This window comes from Eurosta solidaginis, chromosome 5 (genome assembly GCF_040869045.1).
Source record: "Eurosta solidaginis isolate ZX-2024a chromosome 5, ASM4086904v1, whole genome shotgun sequence".
Taxonomy (NCBI): Eukaryota; Metazoa; Arthropoda; class Insecta; order Diptera; family Tephritidae; genus Eurosta; species Eurosta solidaginis.
In genome coordinates, this window is record NC_090323.1 from 96,038,995 (window position 1) to 96,064,505 (window position 25,511).

A 25,511-nucleotide genomic window follows, 5' to 3' on the forward strand; every position below is an offset into this window, starting at 1 on the left:
CTACACCCCAAAATCTTGGGTGTGACGTTTGATCAGGATCTACATTTTGGTGAGCACGCAGCCGCAATTGTTCCGAGAATTCAGAGCCGTAACAAAATCCTCAAATCCCTTGCTGGCAGTACCTGGGGAAAAGATAAAGAAACGCTCATGACTACATACAAAGCAATTAGCCAGCCGATTACGTGCTACGCGTCACCCATATGGTCGCCAAGCCTAAAAATTACCCACTGGAAGAAGCTACAGGCCTGCCAAAATACTGCTCTCAGAATTGCCACGGGCTGTCTTCTTATGTCCCCAGAACACCATCTACATAATGAGGCGAGAATACTCCCCATCAGGGAAAGAAACGAGATGCTGACCAAACAGTTCCTGTTGAATACCCAGAAACCTGGGCATCACAACAGACATCTGATTGACGAGCCAGCACCGCCTAGGGGCTTAAGGAGTCATCTCCGTAAGCATTTTGAGGAAATACGGCATCTGAGAACACAGCCGTATGAAGCGAAAAAACACAAGCAGGTCCTTGGTGAACTCCACAAACAGGCGTCGGACCTTTATGCCGGGAATTGCCCGGTGAACCCAGTACTCAAAGTAAAGTATCCAAAACTTGCGGAAGAGGAACGCATACTCCCCAGGGAAACGCGTGTCACTCTGGCTCAACTTCGTTCTGGATACTGTAACAGGTTAAACTCTTACCTATCCAGAATCAACCCCGACATACAAAATGTATGCCCCGCTTGCAATGTGTCCCCACATGACACCAACCATCTCTTTAATTGTAATGTGGAACCAACGCCTCTAACACCCCTTTCCCTATGGTCCACCCCTGTTGAAACGGCAAGTTTCCTTGGACTCCCGTTAGAGGATATTGATGACAGTTTGTGATCGGTCGCGTCTGTTAGGTGGGGCGAAGCACTGCTACAACAACAACAACAACAGATAGTTATAAAATTTTTAAAGGTTGCCAAACGTTGCATCTCTTTTTATATCCTTTAATTCTAGAGTTAAATATATTAAAAACTGCGTACGAATTTTTTAACATATTTGTTTTGATTACTCGACTGCTCCGTTCTCGTTAGCTTACATATTGCGTTTTTCTAAATAAACTTCCCGGCCTAAAGGTTAAGCATGGTTAAAGTACGTAAGTCGTTTTGTTCAACAAATTTGAGTAGATCACTCAGCAACTGTTTCCTTCAGAGCGACAATTTTTGAGATAGTTATTAAAACTTTTTAAAGGTTGTCAAACGTTTTTTCTCGGTTTATGTTGAAGCCAAAAGGCTTGCAATAGTTGGGAATCACTGGACATTTCTCGATGCAGCCGTATGTTGCAAAACTACTCGTGCCGTGAAATGCACCGGTGAGAATTTGCGAAAGCAGTGAGAACAAATTGATGTACGACTTGAGAAGACAGTCTTTGGCTATCCACCAACCGCTGCGCTTCCAGTCGTCATCAACATTACAAGGTACTTTTTCTTCCTTTCATTATTTTACCTTTATTTAATTATTGTAAATATTTGCATAAATTCATATATATCCTTCTATATATGTAATTTACCTCTTATTCTTATGCAAATAAAAAATCCTTGAATTATATTCTAATTCATTGTTTTTTCATTCTTTGTGGTTCGCTGCTTGATCAACTTGTCCAACTCGTGAGTTCGTACCGGCGCTTTCTTTCGTCGCTATCCCCCCCAAACATTTGGTCCTCCGGAGCCTACGAACTCAACAAGCAACGAACAATTCGCTAAAGCATCTCTACATCTTTTCAGCCTTAGAGAGAGAAGAATAACCAAAACGAAGAATGAAACAAAATTAACCAACAACTCATCGAGAAAATTGGAACAAAAAGGTGCGTGTAAAATAAAATATTTTGTTGAGCTATTTTATTAAGAATTTAGAGTGCATATAAATAAATATAATTTTGGTTGTTTTTATTAAATTAAATTAATTGTGGTGGAGTGAAATTTATCATTTGTAAAGAGTGAAAAAAGTGATAAAAGCAACAAGTGTACAAATAGATTTACTTCGTGACATATGTACAAATATCGAGTGATAAATACGATTGCTTTCATACATTAGACGGATCGGCATTTGTTTTATTTGATTCCGAAGCACCTTTCTATGTGCAAATAGATTGTGATAGATAATTTAAATAAACTTAATTTCTGCCGTAATAAGTCAATACGATCGTATTTATCCGGTTTACAATTATCGTGAGTTAAAAACCTATTTGTACAAAGTGCCTACATCCTTGAAAAATTAATAACAAGAATTTTTGTCATTTAGTGTTCGGAACAAACTCTAATAAATTTCGATTTCGTTTATTTTTTTTGGTCGTTGCCTTGTGCCCGACGGTTTGCTTTTTTTACTCTTTCGCCTACGTTCACTCCAAAAGTGGTAGCTACATATTGGCATATACATACATACATACATACGTCTGCTCAGTGCACAAACGATAGGCGCAAAGTCAATTGCTTGTTCTTTTTGGTCAAAGTTGTCTAACTCAATATAACTCAAACGTGAGTATTGTTAGAATTTTCTAGTGATTAAAGGTCTTAAAAACATCGTAAAAACTACAGCTGTTGAAGCACCTAATTTTCTTTGTATTCTGCTATCAATTTTCCAATAAGATTCCTTAATCACAAATACTAATTTTTATTAGCTTTGTCCGATTCAAACTTTTTGATTTAGACTGCTTTGACTACAAACACTTGTTAACATTGACTTCGCTTTGTTATTTGCCGCTCTCGCAATATCAGTTGCACACTAAACGACCATTTACATTGGAACGCATATCACAGTGTAAATTTCCTGGTAGGAAAAAATTTGCATCAGCCCAGTAGTCACTTGTCGAGTAGTACTGGTTCCATTAGAACACTTAGAGTTTTGCTTATAATTTGGTAGCGTTTATCATTCCCTTCATACGGGTCGCATTTTAAGCTCATTATCATTATAACTTACGCGGGTTTTGAGGAATATTTAGTACTTTCTTTTCAATCTGAATTTTCATTGAACGTAAATTATTTTACTTCGAAGTGCAAAGATGGCTTTGAACTTTTTCACTAGATGCTCAGATCAAGTCGTCAGATTTAACGCAGAATACGATGAATCAACGTTAAAAGAACATCCAGTGGCTTCCCTAGACATTTTAAAAGCAGAAGTATTGGACATTTGGTCCAGAACAAAGGAAGCGTACGAAAAATGTTTATTCTCGCTGACTGATCAGGACGAGTTAGAAGCTGTAAAAGCCAAACAATCTGCAACCTTTAAGGATTATATGTCTTGTTCAGCACGCATTACTGAATGCATTCAGAAAGCAACCGTCGTACCTATCCAGGCACCTTCCCAGACCCTTGCCCAAGTAGCCAACTCCTCGAATAGTTTACGCTTACCGCCATGTGACACAGACATTTTCCATGGGGACTATGTGTCGTGGCCATCCTTTCGGGATCTTTTTACCGCGATTTATATAAATAACGGGCGACTCAGTGACGTTGAAAAACTGTTTCATCTTCTTAAAAAGACAAGTGGCGAAGCAAATGAAATCGTCAGCAAAGCCCCACTAACCAATCAAGGTTTTAATATGGCATGGTCCAATTTAAAAGCGGCGTATGAAAATAAGCGGGTGTTAATTAATAGCCACTTGAAGGTGCTCTTCTCGCTTCCAGTCATTCGGACTGAAAGCGCTTCAGCTCTGAAAGAGCTACAGCGGAGCATTAATGGATGCTTGTCCGCGATGAAAATGCACGAGGTCAACATTGAAAATTGGGATCCAATCCTTATTTTCATATGTTCCAACCATCTCCCAGAAACCACACTTGCCCATTGGGAACAATCTTTAGTAGACAAAACGGCTATACCGAAGTGGAGTCAAATGGATTCCTTCCTCACCATGCGATATAGGACTTTGGAATCGATAGTGGATGTGAAGTGTTCAGCGTCTTCAACGAACCAACAACAAAAAATTTCGTCACAGTCACATAATCCAGCAAATCCAAAGAAGGTGGCACTCGCAACTAAAGTCGCCTCATCAAATTGTATATTATGTCCTAAGCAACAACATCCTCTACGACTTTGTACCAAATTTTTAGCCCTAGCCGTGAATGACAGGTTTGCGCAAGTTAAAAAGCATAATTGCTGCCTCAATTGTCTGGGAAACGGCCACTCGTTAAAGGACTGTAAAAGTGCATACTCGTGTTCCAAGTGCAAAAATAGACACCATACTCTTCTGCACAGAGTCCCTTCTAACACCCAACCTTCCAAAGACTCCAACGTAGCAACTGCTTCACAAGCATTCCACACCAATCTACAGTCCACACCATCCAATAGAAACTCATCTCCAGATGAAGAAACCTTGAAATCGTCAAGCTTATCCTCAGCTCTTCTCGGAACCGCAATGGTTCACATTTGTCACTTGGGGTCAACATATGTCGCTCGGGCATTGATTGACTCAGCTGCGGAAGCATCCTTCATTTCGGAGCGACTTCGCAAGCTTCTAAAGCTTCCATGCTCAAAAACAAACGCGGTTATTTCGGGACTAAATCAAAAAGTTTGTAATAAATCCTCGAAGAGTTGTTCCTTTATTTTGGGCTCACCCCGTGACCCAAATCTTTTGATAGAAGCCACCGCGTATGTTTTACCAAAGATCACTGGCAACTTACCCTCAACTTCAATAAACGAAGAGATTTTAGAACAAATCCCCAAAGTAACCTTGGCAGATCCGAATTTCCTACAAAGCAGTCCGGTAGACGTTCTCATAGGAGGAGACTTGTATCCCAAAGTCATGTTAGATGGGGTAAAGCGCAATGTCCATAAAAATTTACTGTCCCAAGAGACCGTGTTTGGGTAGATCATCACCGGAGCATCTTCCACTGCACACGTCTCTTGCTTTACCAAAGTCTCAATGGGAGAGGACATAACCAATTGCGTAAGTTTTGGGAATTAGAGGAAGTTCCTAAAAGAAACCTTCAAACGGCAGAGGATTCATTTTGTGAGGAGCTATACGCAAAGACCACCATACGGAACGCGGAGGGGAGATACATAGTGTCACTGCCCTTCAAACAGTTTTATCCTACGGATATGAAGTTAGGGGTATCTCGACCCATCGCGCTACACCAGTTTTATAGCAATGAATCTAGATTATTAAAGAATCCTTCTTTAAAGGTAGAATACGACAAGGTGGTCAAGGAATACTTGGAACTAGACCACATGGAACAAGTCGATTCTCCCACCTTTGAACATTCTCCTAGTCATTTCTATCTCCCACATCACGCGGTATTAAAGCCTGAAAGCACTTCAACGAAGTTACGAGTAGTCTTTAATGCTTCTAGCAAAACATCCAATGGAGTGTCATTAAATGATATTCTGCATGTAGGTCCCGCTCTTCAAGCGGATTTAACACTTTTAGTCATTCGATGGAGAATGTATAAGTTCGTTCTCAACAGTGATATACAGAAGATGTATCGTCAGATTCTGATAAATCCAGCGCATATGCCTTATCAAAGAATCCTTTTTAGAGAGGATCCACAAGGTAACATAAGGGACTTTCAATTAAAAACGGTAACCTTTGGGGTCAATTGCGCGCCTTACTTAGCAATTAGGACGCTTCACCAACTCGCCCAGGATAACCAAGATTCTCATCCATTAGCAGCTCAAATCCTTCTAAAGTCTATGTATGTAGACGATGTACTAGCAGGCTTTCATGACGTATCTACAGCGCTGAGAGCACGAAATGAGCTAATTGAAACACTAGGTAGTGCAGGTTTGTCTCTAAGAAAGTGGTCGTCAAATTCAAGGGAAACTTTGGTAGATCTTCCCCGAGACCATTTATTAGATAAAGATTTCTTAGAATTAGAGGAAACTAGCACTAAAAAAGCTTTAGGTATACGATGGAATGCTAAGTCAGATCAGTTTTTCTTCCAAGTTCATACCCCTCCTATGAAAGACAACTATACCAAGCCTGAAGCGCTCTCGATCATAGCAAAGCTTTTTGATCCAGCCGGTTGGCTAGCACCAGTAGTAGTATTAGCAAAGATAGTCATGCAGCAAATTTGGTCTGATGGTACCTTGTGGGATCAGCCTTTAAAGCTTCAAACTCTTTCCCAATGGAAAACCTTTTTGTAAAACTATAGATATGTCGAGGAGATACAAATTTCACGGTGGGTGGAATACAACGAACAAGCCCTTCCAAATTCATGCCTTTTGCGACGCCTCGGAAAAGGCATACGCGGGGGTGATATATTTGAGAGTGGAAACCTCAAACATCACTTCTTCTCACCTTTTATTTGCAAAAACCAAAGTTGCACCAATCAAAACGATTTCTCTACCTCGATTGGAGCTATGTGGTGCTCTTCTCATCGCCGAAATGCCTCAAACTCTCCTCAGCGAACTTTCATTTAAACCGGAAAATATCTTCTGTTGGACAGATTCAACTATCGTGCTAGCTTGGCTTAAAAAGCGACCTAGCTCTTGGACCACCTTTGTCGCTAATCGAGTGGCAAAGATACAGGAACTAGTCGAGGTTGATCATTGGAATCATGTGGACTCAAAGGAGAATCCTGCAGATCTTGGTAGCAGAGGAGCCTACCCCGTGGACTTGCGAGAAAATCAGCAATGGTGGCACGGCCCTCCGTGGCTGATAAAGGATGCGGGGCAATGGCCATCGTACTATCCTGAAACCGAGGACTTAACCCTCGAAGCGAGGGGAGTGAAGGCGCACACTTCAGTCGTATCCAAATATGAGGACCTTCTCGCAAGGTTTTCTTCGTTTCCGCGAGCACTTCGGGTGCTTTCCTACGTCATGAGATTTTACCATCGGACTTGTACACACACGCGTCGGTTCCATGTGTATCCATCTCTTATCATCTCGGGAGAGGAAATCTCAAAAACGCGTAGACGGCTAATTATTCTTGCTCAGATGAATTGTTTCCCAGAAGAGCATCGCAATCTAACTTCCAAAATTCCTATTAGCTCGAAAAGTAAAATTTTGACCTTGAATCCATTTTTTGACAGTCAGGGTGTAATACGAGTCAACGGCCGGTTAGCAAACTCGCCGAACATACCCTACAACGAAAAACATCCAATTCTACTTCCGTACAACTGTTCGTTTTCCAAATTGCTAGTTTACTTTCTACATTGCATTTCCCTTCACGGAGGCAATCAACTGACACTACGGTTACTTCGTCAGCAGTATTGGATTCCGCAAGCCAAAAATCTAATCAGGACTACGATTCATCATTGCAAACCTTGCGTTCTGCATAGACAACGAGACCAAAGTCAAATCATGGCTGCTCTTCCAGAGGAAAGGACAACTCTCTCCAGACCGTTCGAAAACACTGGGGTCGATTTTGCGGGTCCATTCCACATTAAGACGTATTCCGGACGATCGTATAAGGTGACCAAAGGATATGTGTATATTTTCATTTGCTTTTCTACAAAAGCAATTCATTTGGAAGCGGCCACAGAAGCCTTTCTCCGGGCCTTTTCTAGGTTCACTTCCCGCAGAAGTTGTCCAAAAAATATCTTTTCGGATAATGGGACAAACTTCGTTGGTGCGTCAACCAGCCTTAAAAAGGATTTTAAGCAATTTTTAACCTCATCTCAGGAATTCTTGTGTAATCTCTATAGTCATCAAGAGGTGTCGTGGTACTTTATACCGGCGGGCGCTCCTCACATGGGTGGGCTATGGGAAGCTGGGGTTAAAAGTTTTAAATTCCATTTCCGAAGAGTCGCTGCGTCTCAGAAATTCACATTCGAAGAGTTCCAAACTCTGTTATGTCGCATAGAAGCTTGCCTTAACTCTCGACCACTATCGCCAAATTCCACTGAAGTATCGGACTCTGCCGCCTTAACACCTGGTCATTTTCTCACGGGAGGTCCCATCCTCTCGCCTGCAGAACCATCCATTGAAGCCAATCCCACATCGCTAATTAATCGGTGGCAGAAGTTAAAAGCTTTGAGCCAACAGCATGCCCTTCGATGGAAGGAGGAATACTTAAAAGAACTCCACAAACGTTATAAGTGGAAGTTCCCCAAGAGAGAAACCGCGATTGATGATTTAGTAGTTGTACGTCACGAAAATATACCACCCAATGAATGGCGCTTGGGCCGGGTTACTAAGGTCTACCAAGGCACCGATAAAAGAATTCGCGTCGCCGACATTCGCACCCAAAAGGGAATGATAACGCGCCACATCGGGAAGTTAGTAGTCTTACCCAATTAACTTTTATGTATATTCTATTTCTCTCACTTTAGCATCATGGAATTGGCACGTTTAAATGAATCGACAACATCCACGGCACGCGCCTCATCGCCCCCAGCGTCAACTGCACCGAAAAAATCCATCCAACCCCCATCAAAATCGGCCGGCCGATTCAAATGCAGAGTTTGCCACCGCGCGCATCCACTGCGGTACTGTAAGAAGTTTCTGCAAGCGAACTATGAACGTCGTTTAAGACTCGTACTATTGCATCGCTACTGTTCGCGCTGTCTAGCACACTCACATGGGGCCAAAAACTGCCAAAGTAATGGAACGTGCCAGTACTGCCATGACACTCACCACACGCTCTTACACTCCAAAACTCCTCTATGCCTCCAAAAAGAGGTGCCTCAGCTTCTGACGCAACTCTCGGGAACCATCACTGTATTGCCAACCGTCGCGGTATACTTACATGTGGGGCAGCGGAGGGTTTTGACCCGAGGCCTGCTCGATCCGTGCTCGCAGACGAGTAAAGTTTGTGGGTCATTAGTCAAGCGTTTCAGCTTGCGAACCTTACCGGTGGCAACCACCGATATGTGCGAGTTGCACGTCAGCTCGTCTAATGACCCATACGTGCAGTTCTCGTTTTCTGATAGGGTCGTCGCGAAGGTCGGGTTGAAAACCCCTGTCCGCCACCTCAGCCAAACGACGCGAGACAAATTCGTTAACCTACTATTAGCCGATCCGAACTTTCATACCTCGTCCGCGGTAGCCGTAATCTTCGGCGGCGATGTACATAATAAAATAATGCGTACCGAGATCATAGCGTATTCTGGGTATCCTACTGCCCAGAACTCAATATTCGGTTGGGTCCTTTCTGGCCCATGTGCCCCTTAAGAACATCTACCCCCTACTGGGTACCGTTTACAAATTTACGAAGGCGCCTCCTTACTGAGGACTAGATGTTAGAATATACTATAACATATTGAATTCCTAAAACATACGTAGTTATACACATATATAAATAAAAGCTCAACAATTTATTTCCTTTACACGCATGTTTGAATTTATAGAGTTAAGCATTATATTGTAAATTGAGAGCTACTACATTTAGAACGAATCTTGTACATACATAGATTACCAACGTTTATCCCCAAGTCATTTGCAATTCCTCAGTATTGCAAGGCTTGCGGCAATGTTGAAGCCAAAAGGCTTGCAATAGTTGGGAATCACTGGACATTTCTCGATGCAGCCGTATGCTGCAAAACTACTCGTGCCGGGAAATGCACCGGTGAGAATTTGCGAAAGCAGTGAGAACAAATTGATGTACGACTTGAGAAGACAGTCTTTGGCTATCCACCAACCGCTGCGCTTCTAGTCGTCATCAACATTACAAGGTACTTTTTCTTCCTTTCATTATTTTACCTTTATTTAATTATTGTATATATTTGCATAAATTCATATATATCCTTCTATATATGTAATTTACCTCTTATTCTTATGCAAATAAACAATCCTTGAATTATATTCTAATTCATTGTTTTTTCTTTCTTTGTGGTTCGCTGCTTGATCAACTTGTCCAACTCGTGAGTTCGTACCGGCGCTTTCTTTCGTCGCTATCCCCCCCAAACAGTTTATATCCTTTAATTCTAGAGTTAAGTATGATAAAACCCGCGGACGAATTTGTTTAACCCATTCGTTTTGGTTACTTGACTGCGCCGTCCTCCTGTAGCCTACATATTGCGTTTTTCTAAATAAACTTACCGGCCTAAAGGTTAAGCACGGTTAAAATACTTAAGTCGAATCGTTCACCAAATTTGAGTAGATCACTCAGCTGTTGTTGGCTTCAGAACAATAATTTTTGATAGAGTTATTAAAAGCTTTTAAAGGGTTTCAAACGTTTATTCTCGTTTTGTATCCCTTAATATTAGAGTTAAATATGATAAAAACTGCGCACGAATTTTTCTAACTCATTCGTTTTGATTACTCGATCGCTCCGTCCTCGTGTAGCCTACATATTGCGTTTTTCTAAATAAACTTACTGGCCTAAAGATTAAGCATGGTTGAAATACTTAAGTCGTTTCGTTCAACAAATTTGTGTAGATCACTCGGCAGTTGTTTGCTTCAGAGCGACAATTTTTGAGATAGTTATAAAACTCTTAAAGGTTGTCAAACGTTATTTCTCAATTTATATCTTTAATTCTAGAGTTAAATATGATAAAAACCGCGTACGAATTTTTTAACCCATTTGTTTTGGTTACTCGACGGCTTTGTCCTCGTTAGCTTACATGTTGCGTTTTTCTAAATAAACTTTCGGGCCTAAAGGTTAAAATATGTAAGTCATTTTTTTCAACAAATTTGAGTAGATCACTCAGCAGTTGTTTGCTTCAGAGCGACAATTTTTGAGATAGTTATAAAACTCTTAAAGGTTGTCAAACGTTATTTCTCAATTTATATCTTTAATTCTAGAGTTAAATATGATAAAAACCGCGTACGAATTTTTTAACCCATTTGTTTTGGTTACTCGACGGCTTTGTCCTCGTTAGCTTACATGTTGCGTTTTTCTAAATAAACTTTCGGGCCTAAAGGTTAAAATATGTAAGTCATTTTTTTCAACAAATTTGAGTAGATCACTCAGCAGTTGTTTGCTTCAGAGCGACAATTTTTGAGATAGTTATAAGACTTTTAAAGGTTGTCAAACGTTGTTTCTCGATTTATATCCTTTAATTCTAGAGTTAAATATGATAAAAACCGCGTACGAATTTTTAACCCATTTGTTTTGGTTACTCGACGGCTCCGTCCTCGTTAGCTTACATGTTGCGTTTTTATACTCAGTTGAGCAGAGCTCACAGAGTATATTAATTTTGATTAGATAACGGTTGGTTGTACAGGTATAAAGGAATCGAGATAGATATAGACTTCCATATACCAAAATCATCAGGATCGAAAAAAAATTGATTGAGCCATGTCCGTCCGTTAACACGATAACTTGAGTAAATTTTGAGGTATCTTGATGAAATTTGGTACGTAGGTTCCTGAGCACTCATCTCAGATCGCTATTTAAAATGAACGATATCAGACTATAACCACGCCCACTTTTTCGATTTCGAAAATTTCGAAAAACCGAAAAAGTGCGATAATTCATTACGAAAGACAGATAAAGCGATGAGACTTGGTAGCTGGGTTGAGCTTATGACGCAGAATAGAAAACTAGTAAAATTTTTGACAATGGGCGTGGCACCGCTCACTTTTAAAAGAAGGTAATTTAAAAGTTTTACAAGCTTTATTTTGGCAGTCGTTGAAGATATCATGATGAAATTTGGCAGGAACGTTACTGTTATTACTATATGTACGCTTAATAAAAATTAGCAAAATCGGAGAAGGACCGCGCCCACTTTTAAAAAAAAAATTTTTTTAAAGTAAAATTTTAACAAAAAATTTAATATCTTTACAGTATATAAGTAAATTATGTCAACATTCAACTCCAGTAATGATATGGTGCAACAAAATACAAAAATAAAAGAAAATTTCAAAATGGGCGTGGCTCCGCCCTTTTTCATTTAATTTGTTTAGGATACTTTTAATGCCATAATTCGAACAAAAATTTACCAATACTTTTAAAAATTTGGTAGGGGCATAGATTTTATGACGCTAACTGTTTTCTGTGAAAATGATCGAAATCGGTTGAAGACACGCCCAGTTTTTATACACAGTCGTCCGTCTGTCCTTCCGCCTGGCTCTTAACACGATAACTTGAGCAAAAATCGACATATCTTTACTGAACTTAGTTCACGTACTTATCTGAACTCACTTTATCTTGGTATAAAAAATGAACGAAATCCGACTATGACCACGCCCACTTTTTCGATATCGAAAATTACGAAAAATGACAAAAATGCCATAATTCTATACCAAATACGAAAAAGGGATGAAACATGGTAATTGGAATGGTTTATTGACGCGAAATATAACTTTAGAAAAAAATTTGTAAAAAGGTTGTGACACCTACCATATTAAGTAGAAGAAAATGAAAAAGTTCTGCAGTGCGAAATAAAAAACCGTTGAAATCTTGGCAGGTACTACATATATAAATAAATTAGCGGTATCAAAGAGATGATGTTCTGGGTCACCCTGGTCCACATTTTGAAAGATATCTTGAAAACGCCTTCACATATACAACTACCACCACCCCCTTTTAAAACTCTCAATAATACCTTTAATTTGATACCAATATCGTACAAACACATTCTAGAGTCACCCCTGGTCCACCTTTATGGCGATATCTCGAAAAGGAGTCCACCTATAGAACTAAGCCCCACGCCCTTTTAAAATACTCATTAGCACCTTTCATTTGATACCCATATCGTACAAACAAAGTCTAAGTTGCGATACCTCGAAAAGGCGTCCACCTATAGAGCTAAGGCCCACTCCCTTTTAAAATACTCATTAACACCTTTCGTTTGATACCCATATTGTACAAACGCATTCTAGAGTCACCCCTGGTCCACCTTTATGGCGATATCCCTGAAAAGGCGACCACCTATACAACTACCACCACTCCCTTTTAAAACCCTCATTAATACCTTTAATTTGATACCCATATCGTACAAACAAATTCTAGGGTCACCCCTGGTCCACCTTTATCTCGAAACGGCGTCCACATATGGAACTAAGGATTAACTCCCTTTTAAAATACTCATTAACACCTTTCATTTGATATCCATATCATGCAAACAAATTCTAGAGTCAACCCTGATCCACCTTTATGGCGATATCCCTAAATGGCGTCCACCTATAGAACTATGGCCACTCCCTTTAAAAACCCTCATTAATACCTTTAATTTTATACCCATATCGTACAAACACATTCTAGAGTCACCCCTGGTCCACCTTTATGGCGATATTTCGAAACGGCTTCCACCTATAGAACTAAGGCCCACTCCCTTTTAAAATACCCATTAACACCTTTCGTTTGATACCCATATTGTACAAACGCATTCTAGAGTAACCCTGGTCCACCTTTATGGCGATATCTCTGAAAAGGCGACCACCTATACAGCTACCACCACTCCCTTTTAAAACCCTCATTAATACCTTTAATTTGATACCCATATCGTACAAACAAATTCTAGGGTCACCCCTGGTCCACCTTTATGGCGATATCTCGAAACGGCGTCCACATATGGAACTAAGGATTACTCCCTTTTAAAATACTCATTAACACCTTTCATTTGATATCCATATCGTGCAAACAAATTCTAGAGTCAACCCTGATCCACCTTTATGGCGATATCCCTAAATGGCGTCCACCTATAGAACTATGGCCCACTCCCACATAAAATATTCTTTAGTGCCTTTCATGTGATAGACATGCCATACAAACACAATCCAGGGTTTCCCTCGGTTCATTTTCCTACATGGTTATTTTGCCTTATGTTGTCACCATAGCTCTCAACTGAGTATGTAATGATCGGTTACACCCGAACTTAACCTTCCTTACTTGTTCTAAATAAACTTTCCGGCCTAAAGGTTAAGCAAGGTTAAAATACGTAAGTCGTTTTGTTTCACAAATTTGAGTAGATCACTCAGCAGTTGTTTGCTTCAGAGCTACAATTTTTGATAGAGTTAATACAACTTTTTAAAGGTTGTTAAACGTTGTTTCTCGTTTTATATCCTTTAATTCTAGAGTTAAGTATGATAAAACCGCGTACGAATATGTTTAACCCATTCGTTTTGGTTACTCGACCGCTCCTTTCTGGTGTAGCCTACATATTGCGTTTTTCTAAACAAACTTAGCGGCCTAAAGGTTAAGCAAGGTTAAAATACTTACGTCGGTTCGTTCAACAAATCTGAGTAGATCCCTCAGCAGTTGTTGGATTCAGAACAATAATTTTTGATATAGTTAAATAAAAGTTTTTAAAGGGTGTCAAACGTTGTTTCTCGTTTTATATCCTTGAATTCTAGAGTTAAATCTGATAAATATCGCATACGAATTTTTTTAACCAATTTGTTTTGGTTACTCGATGGCTCCTTTCTCGTTAGCTTACATATTGCGTTTTTCTAAATAAACTTACCGACTTAACGGTTAAGCATGGTTAGGATACTTAAGTCGTTTCGTTCAACAAATTTGAGTAGATAACTCAGCAGTTGTTGTCTTCTGAACAATAATTTTTGATATAGTTATTAAAAGTTTTTAAAGGGTTTCAAACGTTTTTTCTCGTTTTATATCCTTTAATATTGGAGCTAAATATGATAAAAACTGCATACGAATTTTTTTATCCCATTCGTTTTGGTTACTCGACCGCTCCGTCCTCGTGTAGCCTACATATTGCGTTTTTCTAAATAAACTTACCGGCCTAAAGGTTAAGCATGGTTAAAATACTTAAGTCGTTTCGCTCAACCAATTTGAGTAGATCACTCAGCAGTTGTTGGCTTGAGAACAATAATTTTTGATATAGTTATTAAAAGTTGTTAAAGGGTGTCAAACGTTGTTTTTCGTTTTATATCCTTTAATTCTAGAGTTAAATCTGATAAATGCCGCGTACGAATTTTAAGCTATTGCATAGATTTTATCGCGGGCTTGGCGACTAAATCAAAAAAAAAACCGTAACGGATATTGTCAAAATGGTTCGAAAAGGTTCGAAAAAGTTTCGGTGTTAGCAACAGGCTGATTACATAAAATTGGATATATTTATGAGAATATTGGTTGTTACCTTTGGTGTACATTTATCTTCACTACTGCGCTGTAGATGATGCACACCAACACACACACACACGCTGTACATAATTGCCTTTGCGGCTGTTGAACTTAGTACAGTAATTACGTACACAGTTGTTCTCTTTGATTTTAGACTATTGCATAGATTTTATTGCGGGCTTTGAGCGTGGCGACTGAATCAAAAAAACCGTAACTGATATATGTACATAAAATCATGGAATAACAACTGTTAATAACAGCAAAAGTTTCGGTGTTAGCAACAGGCTGATTACATAAAATTGGATTTATTTATGCGAATATTATTTGTTGTCTTTGGTGTAGAATTATCTTCACTACTGCGCTGTAGCTGGCACTGGTAACCGTCAGATGCCAGATGACCTGCACGCTAGATTTATTCAATAAAAGTAAAAAATTTGTTTTCTTATCGGTCACCACGCTTAAAAAGTGTAACTTGAATTAATATCAAAGACAAAACTTGAATTAATATCAAAGAAAACAAAATGTTGCATAAATATTATAATTGCATAAGTTGATAATATGCAACAGCTTTACCGTGGCAGTCCCCGAGTGCCACACGTCCTTTTTTTTAACCAAGTTGTTTTGGTTACTCGACCGCGCCGTCCTCGGTAGCTTACATATGCCTTTTTTTATAATTTGCTTACCGATCTAAGGTTAAGCATGCTTAAAATACGTAAGTCGTTTTGTTCAACAAATCTTAGTAGATCACTCAGCAGTTGTTTGCTTCAGAGCGACAATTTTTGAGATAGTTATTAAAACTTTTTAAAGGTTGTCAAACGTTGTCTCTCGTTTTATTCCTTTAATATTAGAGTTAAATATGATAAAAACCGCGTACGAATTTCTTTAACCCTTTCGTTTTGGTTACTCGACCGCTCCGTCCTCGCGTAGCCTACTTATTGCGTTTTTCTAAATAAACTTACCGGCCTAAAGGTTAAGCATGGTTAAAATACTTAAGTCGTTTCGCTCAACCAATTTGAGTAGATCACTCAGCAGTTGTTGGCTTCAGAACAATAATTTTTGATATAGTTATTAAAAGTTTTAAAAGGGTGTCAAACGTTGTTTCTCGTTTTATATCCTTTAATTCTAGAGTTAAATCTGATAAATGCCGCGTACGAATTTTAAGCTATTGCATAGATTTTATCGCGGGCTTGGCGACTAAATCAAAAAAAAACCGAAACGGATATTGTCAAAATGGTTCGAAAAGGTTCGAAAAAGTTTCGGTGTTAGCAACAGGCTGATTACATAAAATTGGATCTATTTATGAGAATATTGGTTGTTATCTTTGGTGTACTACTGCGCTGTAGATGATGCACACCAACACACACACACACGCTGTACATAATTGCCTTTGTGGCTGTTGAACTTAGTACAGTAATTACGTACACAGTTGTTCTCTTTGAATTTAAGCTATTGCATAGATTTTATTGCGGGCTTTGAACGTGGCGACTGAATCAAAAAAACCGTAACTGATATATGTACATAAAATCATGGAATAACATCTGTTAATAACAGCAAAAATTTCGGAGTTAGCAACAGGCTGATTACATAAAATTGGATTTATTTATGCGAATATTGGTTGTTGTCTTTGGTGTAGATTTATCTTCACTACTGCGCTGTAGATGGCACTGGTAACCGTCAGATGCCAGATGACCTGCACGCTAGATTTATTCAATAAAAGTAAAAAATTTGTTTTCTTATCGGTCACCACGCTTAAAAAGTGTAACTTGAATTAATATCAAAGACAAAACTTGAATTAATATCAAAGAAAACAAAATGTTGCATAAATACTATAATTGCATAAGTTGATAATATGCAACAGATTTACCGTGGCAGTCCCCGGGTGCCACACGTCCTTTTTTTTAACCAATTTGTTTTGGTTACTCGACCGCGCCGTCCTCGGTAGCTTACATATGCCTTTTTTTATAATTTGCTTACCGATCTAAGGTTAAGCATGCTTAAAATACGTAAGTCGTTTTGTTCAACAAATCTGAGTAGATCACTCAGCAGTTGTTTGCTTCAGAGCGACAATTTTTGAGATAGTTATTAAAACTTTTTAAAGGTTGTCAAACGATGTCTCTAGTTTTATATCCTTTAATATTAGAGTTAAATATGATAAAAACTGCGTACGAATTTTTTTAACCCATTCCTTTTGGCTCCGTCCTCGTGTAGCCTATATATTGCGTTTTTCTAAACAAACTTATCGGCCTAAAGGTTAAGCAAGGTTAAAATACTTATGTCGGTTCGTTCAACAAATTTGAGTAGATCACTCAGCAGTTGTTAGATTCAGAACAATAATTTTTGATATAGTTATTAAAAGTTTTTAAAGGGTGTCAAACGTTGTTTCTCGTTTTATATCCTTTAATTCTAGAGTTAAATCTGATAAATATCGCGTACGAATTTTTTTAACCAATTTGTTTTGGTTACTGCCTTCGTCCTCGTCAGCTTACATAATGCGTTTTTTTTAATTTGCTTACCGATCTAAAGGTTAAGCATGCTTAAAATACGTAAGTCGTTTTGTTCAACAAATTTGAGATCAGTCAGCAGTTGCTTGCTTCAGAGCGACAGTTTTTGATATAGTTATTACAACGTTTTAAAGGTTGTCAAACGTTATTTCTCATTTTATATCCTTTAATTCTAGAGTTACGTATTGTTTTTTTAACCCATTCGTTTTGGTTACTCGACCGCTCCGTTCTGGTGTAGCCTACATATTGCGTTTTTCTAAATAAACTTACCGGCCTAAAGGTTAAGCATGGTTAAAATATGTAAGTCGTTTTTTCAACAAATTTGGGTAGATCACTCAGCAGTTGTTTGCTTCAGAGCAACAATTTTTGAGATAGTTATAAAATTTTTAAAGGTTGCCAAACGTTGCATCTCGTTTTATATCCTTTAATTCTAGAGTTAAATATATTAAAAACTGCGTACGAATTTTTTAACATATTTGTTTTGATTACTCGACTGCTCCGTTCTCGTTAGCTTACATATTGCGTTTTTCTAAATAAACTTCCCGGCCTAAAGGTTAAGCATGGTTAAAGTACGTAAGTCGTTTTGTTCAACAAATTTGAGTAGATCACTCAGCAACTGTTTCCTTCAGAGCGACAATTTTTGAGATAGTTATTAAAACTTTTTAAAGGTTGTCAAACGTTTTTTCTCGGTTTATGTTGAAGCCAAAAGGCTTGCAATAGTTGGGAATCACTGAACATTTCTCGATGCAGCCGTATGCTGCAAAACTACTCGTGCCGGGAAATTCACCGGTGAGAATTTGCGAAAGCAGTGAGAACAAATTGATGTACGACTTGAGAAGACAGTCTTTGGCTATCCACCAACCGCTGCGCTTCCAGTCGTCATCAACATTACAAGTTACTTTTTCTTCCTTTCATTATTTTACCTTTATTTAATTATTGTATATATTTGCATAAATTCATATATCCTTCTATATATGTAATTTACCTCTTATTCTTATGCAAATAAAAAATTCTTGAATTATATTCTAATTCATTGTTTTTTCATTCTTTGTGGTTCGCTGCTTGATCAACTTGTCCAACTCGTGAGTTCGTACCGGCGCTTTCTTTCGTCGCTATCCCCCCCAAACATTTGGTCCTCCGGAGCCTACGAACTCAACAAGCAACGAACAATTCGCTAAAGCATCTCTACATCTTTTCAGCCTTAGAGAGAGAAGAATAACCAAAACGAAGAATGAAACAAAATTAACCAACAACTCATCGAGAAAATTGGAACAAAAAGGTGCGTGTAAAATAAAATATTTTGTTGAGCTATTTTATTAAGAATTTAGAGTGCATATAAATAAATATAATTTTGGTTGTTTTTATTAAATTAAATTAATTGTGGTGGAGTGAAATTTATCATTTGTAAAGAGTGAAAAAAGTGATAAAAGCAACAAGTGTACAAATAGATTTACTTCGTGACATATGTACAAATATCGAGTGATAAATACGATTGCTTTCATACATTAGACGGACCGGCATTTGTTTTATTTGATTCCGAAGCACCTTTCTATGTGCAAATAGATTGTGATAGATAATTTAAATAAACTTAATTTCTGCCGTAATAAGTCAATACGATCGTATTTATCCGGTTTACAATTATCGTGAGTTAAAAACCTATTTGTACAAAGTGCCTACATCCTTGAAAAATTAATAACAAGAATTTTTGTCATTTAGTGTTCGGAACAAACTCTAATAAATTTCGATTTCGTTTATTTTTTTTGGTCGTTGCCTTGTGCCCGACGGTTTGCTTTTTTTACTCTTTCGCCTACGTTCACTCCAACAGTGGTAGCTACATATTGGCATATACATACATACATACATACGTCTGCTCAGTGCACAAACGATAGGCGCAAAGTCAATTGCTTGTTCTTTTTGGTCAAAGTTGTCTAACTCAATATAACTCAAACGTAAGTATTGTTAGAATTTTCTAGTGATTAAAGGTCTTAAAAACATCGTAAAAACTACAGCTGTTGAAGCACCTAATTTTCTTTGTATTCTGCTATCAATTTTCCAATAAGATTCCTTAATCACAAATACTAATTTTTATTAGCTTTGTCCGATTCAAACTTTTTGATTTAGACTGCTTTGACTACAAACACTTGTTAACATTGACTTCGCTTTGTTATTTGCCGCTCTCGCAATATCAGTTGCACACTAAACGACCATTTACATTGGAACGCATATCACAGTGTAAATTTCCTGGTAGGAAAAAATTTGCATCAGCCCAGTAGTCACTTGTGGAGTAGTACTGGTTCCATTAGAACACTTAGAGTTATGCTTATAATTTGGTAGCGTTTATCATTCCCTTCATACGGGTCGCATTTTAAGCTCATTATCATTATAACTTACGCGGGTTTTGAGGAATATTTAGTACTTTCTTTTCAATCTGAATTTTCATTGAACGTAAATTCTTTTACTTCGAAGTGCAAAGATGGCTTTGAACTTTTTCACCAGATGCTCAGATCAAGTCGTCAGATTTAACGCAGAATACGATGAATCAACGTTGAAAGAACATCCAGTGGCTTCCCTAGACATTTTAAAAGCAGAAGTATTGGACATTTGGTCCAGAACAAAGGAAGCGTACGAAAAATGTTTATTCTCGCTGACTGATCAGGACGAGTTAGAAGCTGTAAAAGCCAAACAATCTGCAACCTTTAAGGATTATATGTCTTGTTCAGCACGCATTACTGAATGCATTCAGAAAGCAACCGTCGTACCTATCCAGGCACCTTCCCAGACCCTTGCCCAAGTAGCCAACTCCTCGAATAGTTTACGCTTACCGCCATGTGACACAGACATTTTCCATGGGGACTATGTGTCGTGGCCATCCTTTCGGGATCTTTTTACCGCGATTTATATAAATAACGGGCGACTCAGTGACGTTGAAAAACTGTTTCATCTTCTTAAAAAGACAAGTGGCGAAGCAAATGAAATCGTCAGCAAAGCCCCACTAAACAATCAGGGTTTTAATATGGCATGGTCCAATTTAAAAGCGGCGTATGAAAATAAGCGGGTGTTAATTAATAGCCACTTGAAGGTGCTCTTCTCGCTTCCAGTCATTCGGACTGAAAGCGCTTCAGCTCTGAAAGAGCTACAGCGGAGCATTAATGGATGCTTGTCCGCGATGAAAATGCACGAGGTCAACATTGAAAATTGGGATCCAATCCTTATTTTCATATGTTCCAACCATCTCCCAGAAACCACACTTGCCCATTGGGAACAATCTTTAGTAGACAAAACGGCTATACCGAAGTGGAGTCAAATGTATTCCTTCCTCACCATGCGATATAGGACTTTGGAATCGATAGTGGATGTGAAGTGTTCAGCGTCTTCAACGAACCAACAACAAAAAATTTCGTCACAGTCACATAATCCAGCAAATCCAAAGAAGGTGGCACTCGCAACTAAAGTCACCTCATCAAATTGTATATTATGTCCTAAGCAACAACATCTTCTACGACTTTGTACCAAATTTTTAGCCCTAGCCGTGAGTGACAGGTTTGCGCAAGTTAAAAAGCATAATTGCTGCCTCAATTGTCTGGGAAAAGGCCACTCGTTAAAGGAATGTAAAAGTTCATACTCGTGTTCCAAGTGCAAAAGTAGACACCATACTCTTCTGCACAGAGTCCCTTCTAACACCCAACCTTCCAAAGACTCCACCGTAGCAACTGCTTCACAAGCATTCCACACCAATCTACAGTCCACACCATCCAATAGAAACTCATCTCCAGATGAAGAAACCTTGAAATCGTCAAGCTTATCCTCAGCTCTTCTCGGAACCGCAATGGTTCACATTTGTCACTTGGGGTCAACATATGTCGCTCGGGCATTGACTGACTCAGCTGCGGAAGCATCCTTCATTTCGGAGCGACTTCGCAAGCTTCTAAAGCTTCCATGCTCAAAAACAAACGCGGTTATTTCGGGACTAAATCAAAAAGTTTGTAATAAATCCTCGAAGAGTTGTTCCTTTATTTTGGGCTCACCCTGTGACCCAAATCTTTTGATAGAAGCCACCGCGTATGTTTTACCAAAGATCACTGGCAACTTACCCTCACCTTCAATAAACGAAGAGATTTTAGAACAAATCCCCAAAGTAACCTTGGCAGATCCGAATTTCCTACAAAGCAGTCCGGTAGACGTTCTCATAGGAGGAGACTTGTATCCCAAAATCATGTTAGATGGGGTAAAGCGCAATGTCCATAAAAATTTACTGTCCCAAGAGACCGTGTTTGGGTAGATCATCACCGGAGCATCTTCCACTGCACACGCCTCTTGCTTTGCCACCAAAGTCTCAATGGGAGAGGACATACCACTAGATAACCAATTGCGTAAGTTTTGGGAATTAGAGGAAGTTCCTAAAAGAAACCTTCAAACGGCAGAGGATTCATTTTGTGAGGAGCTATACGCAAAGACCACCATACGGAACGCGGAGGGGAGATACATAGTGTCACTGCCCTTCAAACAGTTTTATCCTACGGATCTGAAGTTTGGGGTATCTCGACCCATCGCGCTACGCCAGTTTTATAGCAATGAATCTAGATTATTAAAGAATCCTTCTTTAAAGGTAGAATACGACAAGGTGGTCAAGGAATACTTGGAACTAGACCACATGGAACAAGTCGATTCTCCCACCTTTGAACATTCTCCTAGTCATTTCTATCTCCCACATCACGCGGTATTAAAGCCTGAAAGCACTTCAACCAAGTTGCGAGTAGTCTTTAATGCTTCTAGGAAAACATCCAATGGAGTGTCATTAAATGATATTCTGCATGTAGGTCCCGCTCTTCAAGCGGATTTAACACTTTTAATCATTCGATGGAGAATGTATAAGTTCGTTCTCAACAGTGATATACAGAAGATGTATCGTCAGATTCTGATAAATCCAGCGCATAGGCCTTATCAAGGAATCCTTTTTAGAGAGGATCGACAAGGTAACATAAGGGACTTTCAATTAAAAACGGTAACCTTTGGGGTCAATTGCGCGCCTTACTTAGCAATTAGGACGCTTCACCAACTCGCCCAGGATAACCAAGATTCTCATCCATTAGCAGCTCAAATCCTTCGAAAGTCTATGTATGTAGACGATGTACTAGCAGGCTTTCATGACGTATCTACAGCGCTGAGAGCACGAAATGAGCTAATTGAAACACTAGGTAGTGCAGGTTTGTCTCTAAGAAAGTGGTCGTCAAATTCAAGGGAAACTTTGGTAGATCTTCCCCGAGACAATTTATTAGATAAAGATTTCTTAGAATTAGAGGAAACTAGCACTACAAAAGCTTTAGGTATACGATGGAATGCTAAGTCAGATCAGTTTTTCTTCCAAGTTCATACCCCTCCTATGAAAGACAACTATACCAAGCCTGAAGCGCTCTCGATCATAGCAAAGCTTTTTGATCCAGCCGGTTGGCTAGCACCAGTAGTAGTATTAGCAAAGATAGTCATGCAGCAAATTTGGTCTGATGGTACCTTGTGGGATCAGCCTTTAAAGCTTCAAACTCTTTCCCAATGGAAAACCTTTTTGGAAAACTATAGATATGTCGAGGAGATACAAATTTCACGGTGGGTGGAATACAACGAACAAGCCCTTCCAAATTCATGCCTTTTGCGACGCCTCGGAAAAGGCATACGCGGGGTGATATACTTGAGAGTGGAAACCGCAAACATCACTTCTTCTCACCTTTTATTTGCAAAAACCAAAGTTGCACCAATCAAAACGATTTCTCTACCTCGATTGGAGCTATGTGGTGCTCTTCTCATCGCCGAAATGCTTCAAACTCTCCTCAGCGAACTTCCATTTAAACCGGAAAATATCTTCTGTTGGACAGATTCAACTATCGTGCTAGCGTGGCTTAAAAAGCGACCTAGCTCTTGGACCACCTTTGTCGCTAATCGAGTGGCAAAGATACAGGAACTAGTCGAGGTTGATCATTGGAATCATGTGGACTCAAAGGAGAATCCTGCAGATCTTGGTAGCAGAGGAGCCTACCCCGTGGACTTGCGAGAAAATCAGCAATGGTGGCACGGCTCTCCGTGGCTGATAAAGGATGCGGGGCAATGGCCATCGTACTATCCTGAAACCGAGGACTTAACCCTCGAAGCGAGGGGAGTGAAGGCGCACACTTCAGTCGTATCCAAATATGAGGACCTTCTCGCAAGGTTTTCTTCATTTCCGCGAGCACTTCGGGTGCTTTCCTACGTCATGAGATTTTACCATCGGACTTGTACACACACGCGTCGGTTCCATGTGTATCCATCTCTTATCATCTCGGGAGATGAATTGTTTCCCAGAAGAGCATCGCAATCTAACTTCCAAAATTCCTATTAGCTCGAAAAGTAAAATTTTGACCTTGAATCCATTTTTTGACAGTCAGGGTGTAATACGAGTCAACGGCCGGTTAGCAAACTCGCCGACCATACCCTACAACGAAAAACATCCAATTCTACTTCCGTACAACTGTCAGCTCGTCTAATGACCCATACGTGCAGTTCTCGTTTTCTGATAGGGTCGTCGCGGAGGTCGGGTTGAAAACCCCTGTCCGCCACCTCAGTCAAACGACGCGAGACAAATTCGTTAACCTACTATTAGCCGATCCGAACTTTCATACCTCGTCCGCGGTAGCCGTAATCTTCGGCGGCGATGTACATAATAAAATAATGCGTACCGAGATCATAGCGTATTCTGGGTATCCTACTGCCCAGAACTCAATATTCGGTTGGGTCCTTTCTGGCCCATGTGCCCTTTAAGACACATCTACCCCCTACTGGGTACCGTTTACAAATTTACGAAGGCGCCTCCTTACTGAGGACTAGATGTTAGAATATACTATAACATATTGAATTCCTAAAACATACGTAGTTATACACATATATAAATAAAAGCTCAACAATTTATTTCCTTTACACGCATGTTTGAATTTATAGAGTTAAGCATTATATTGTAAATTGAGAGCTACTACATTTAGAACGAATCTTGTACATACATAGATTACCAACGTTTATCCCCAAGTCATTTGCAATTCCTCAGTATTGCAAGGCTTGCGGCAATGTTGAAGCCAAAAGGCTTGCAATAATTGGGAATCACTGGACATTTCTCGATGCAGCCGTATGCTGCAAAACTACTCGTGCCGGGAAATGCACCGGTGAGAATTTGCGAAAGCAGTGAGAACAAATTGATGTACGACGTGAGAAGACAGTCTTTGGCTATCCACCAACCGCTGCGCTTCCAGTCGTCATCAACATTACAAGGTACTTTTTCTTCCTTTCATTATTTTACCTTTATTTAATTATTGTATATATTTGCATAAATTCATATATATCCTTCTATATATGTAATTTACCTCTTAGGATAGGTAGGATAGGTTAGGTGGTAGCTGCCCTGATTAGGATAGCTCACTTGGACAACACGAAGGTCCGTTGTGATACCACATACACCAAAAATAACGGTGACCTAGATCCAGCTACTTAGAGAATCGTTGGGTAGCAACGATAAAGCTCCGAATGATACCGATCTCAACTTTGGATATATCCTCGGGAGATCCAAGTGAGTCGCGACCGAAGTACTTTCGCCTAATTCTGGCAAAAGCTGGACAATCAAGCATAAAGTGATTTGGTGATTCCACCTCATCATCCTCCATACAGCTGCAGCAGGATGGAGTTTCCAGTATATTGAGACGTACCGCATGGATACCCATGGGACAGTGCATTGTCAAAACCCCAATGACCATTGATAGGTGAGCCTTAGTGAACCCAATTATTTCAGCAGACCTCCTGCCATCCACTTTCGGCCAGAAAGATCTTGCTACCCTGCAAGACGTGGTATCCGCCCAACGTTTGCTGAGCTGATTCGAGGCCCAGCTATGGAGGAGCAATCCACAGGTGGCCAGCGGGATCCCGAAGTCCCTACAGCCATCTTCATCCGGTTCAGTTGTACCAATGCGGGCTAAGAGATCCGCTTGATAATTTACCTCTTATTCTTATGCAAATAAACAATCCTTGAATTATATTCTAATTCATTGTTTTTTTCTTTCTTTGTGGTTCGCTGCTTGATCAACTTGTCCAACTCGTGAGTTCGTAC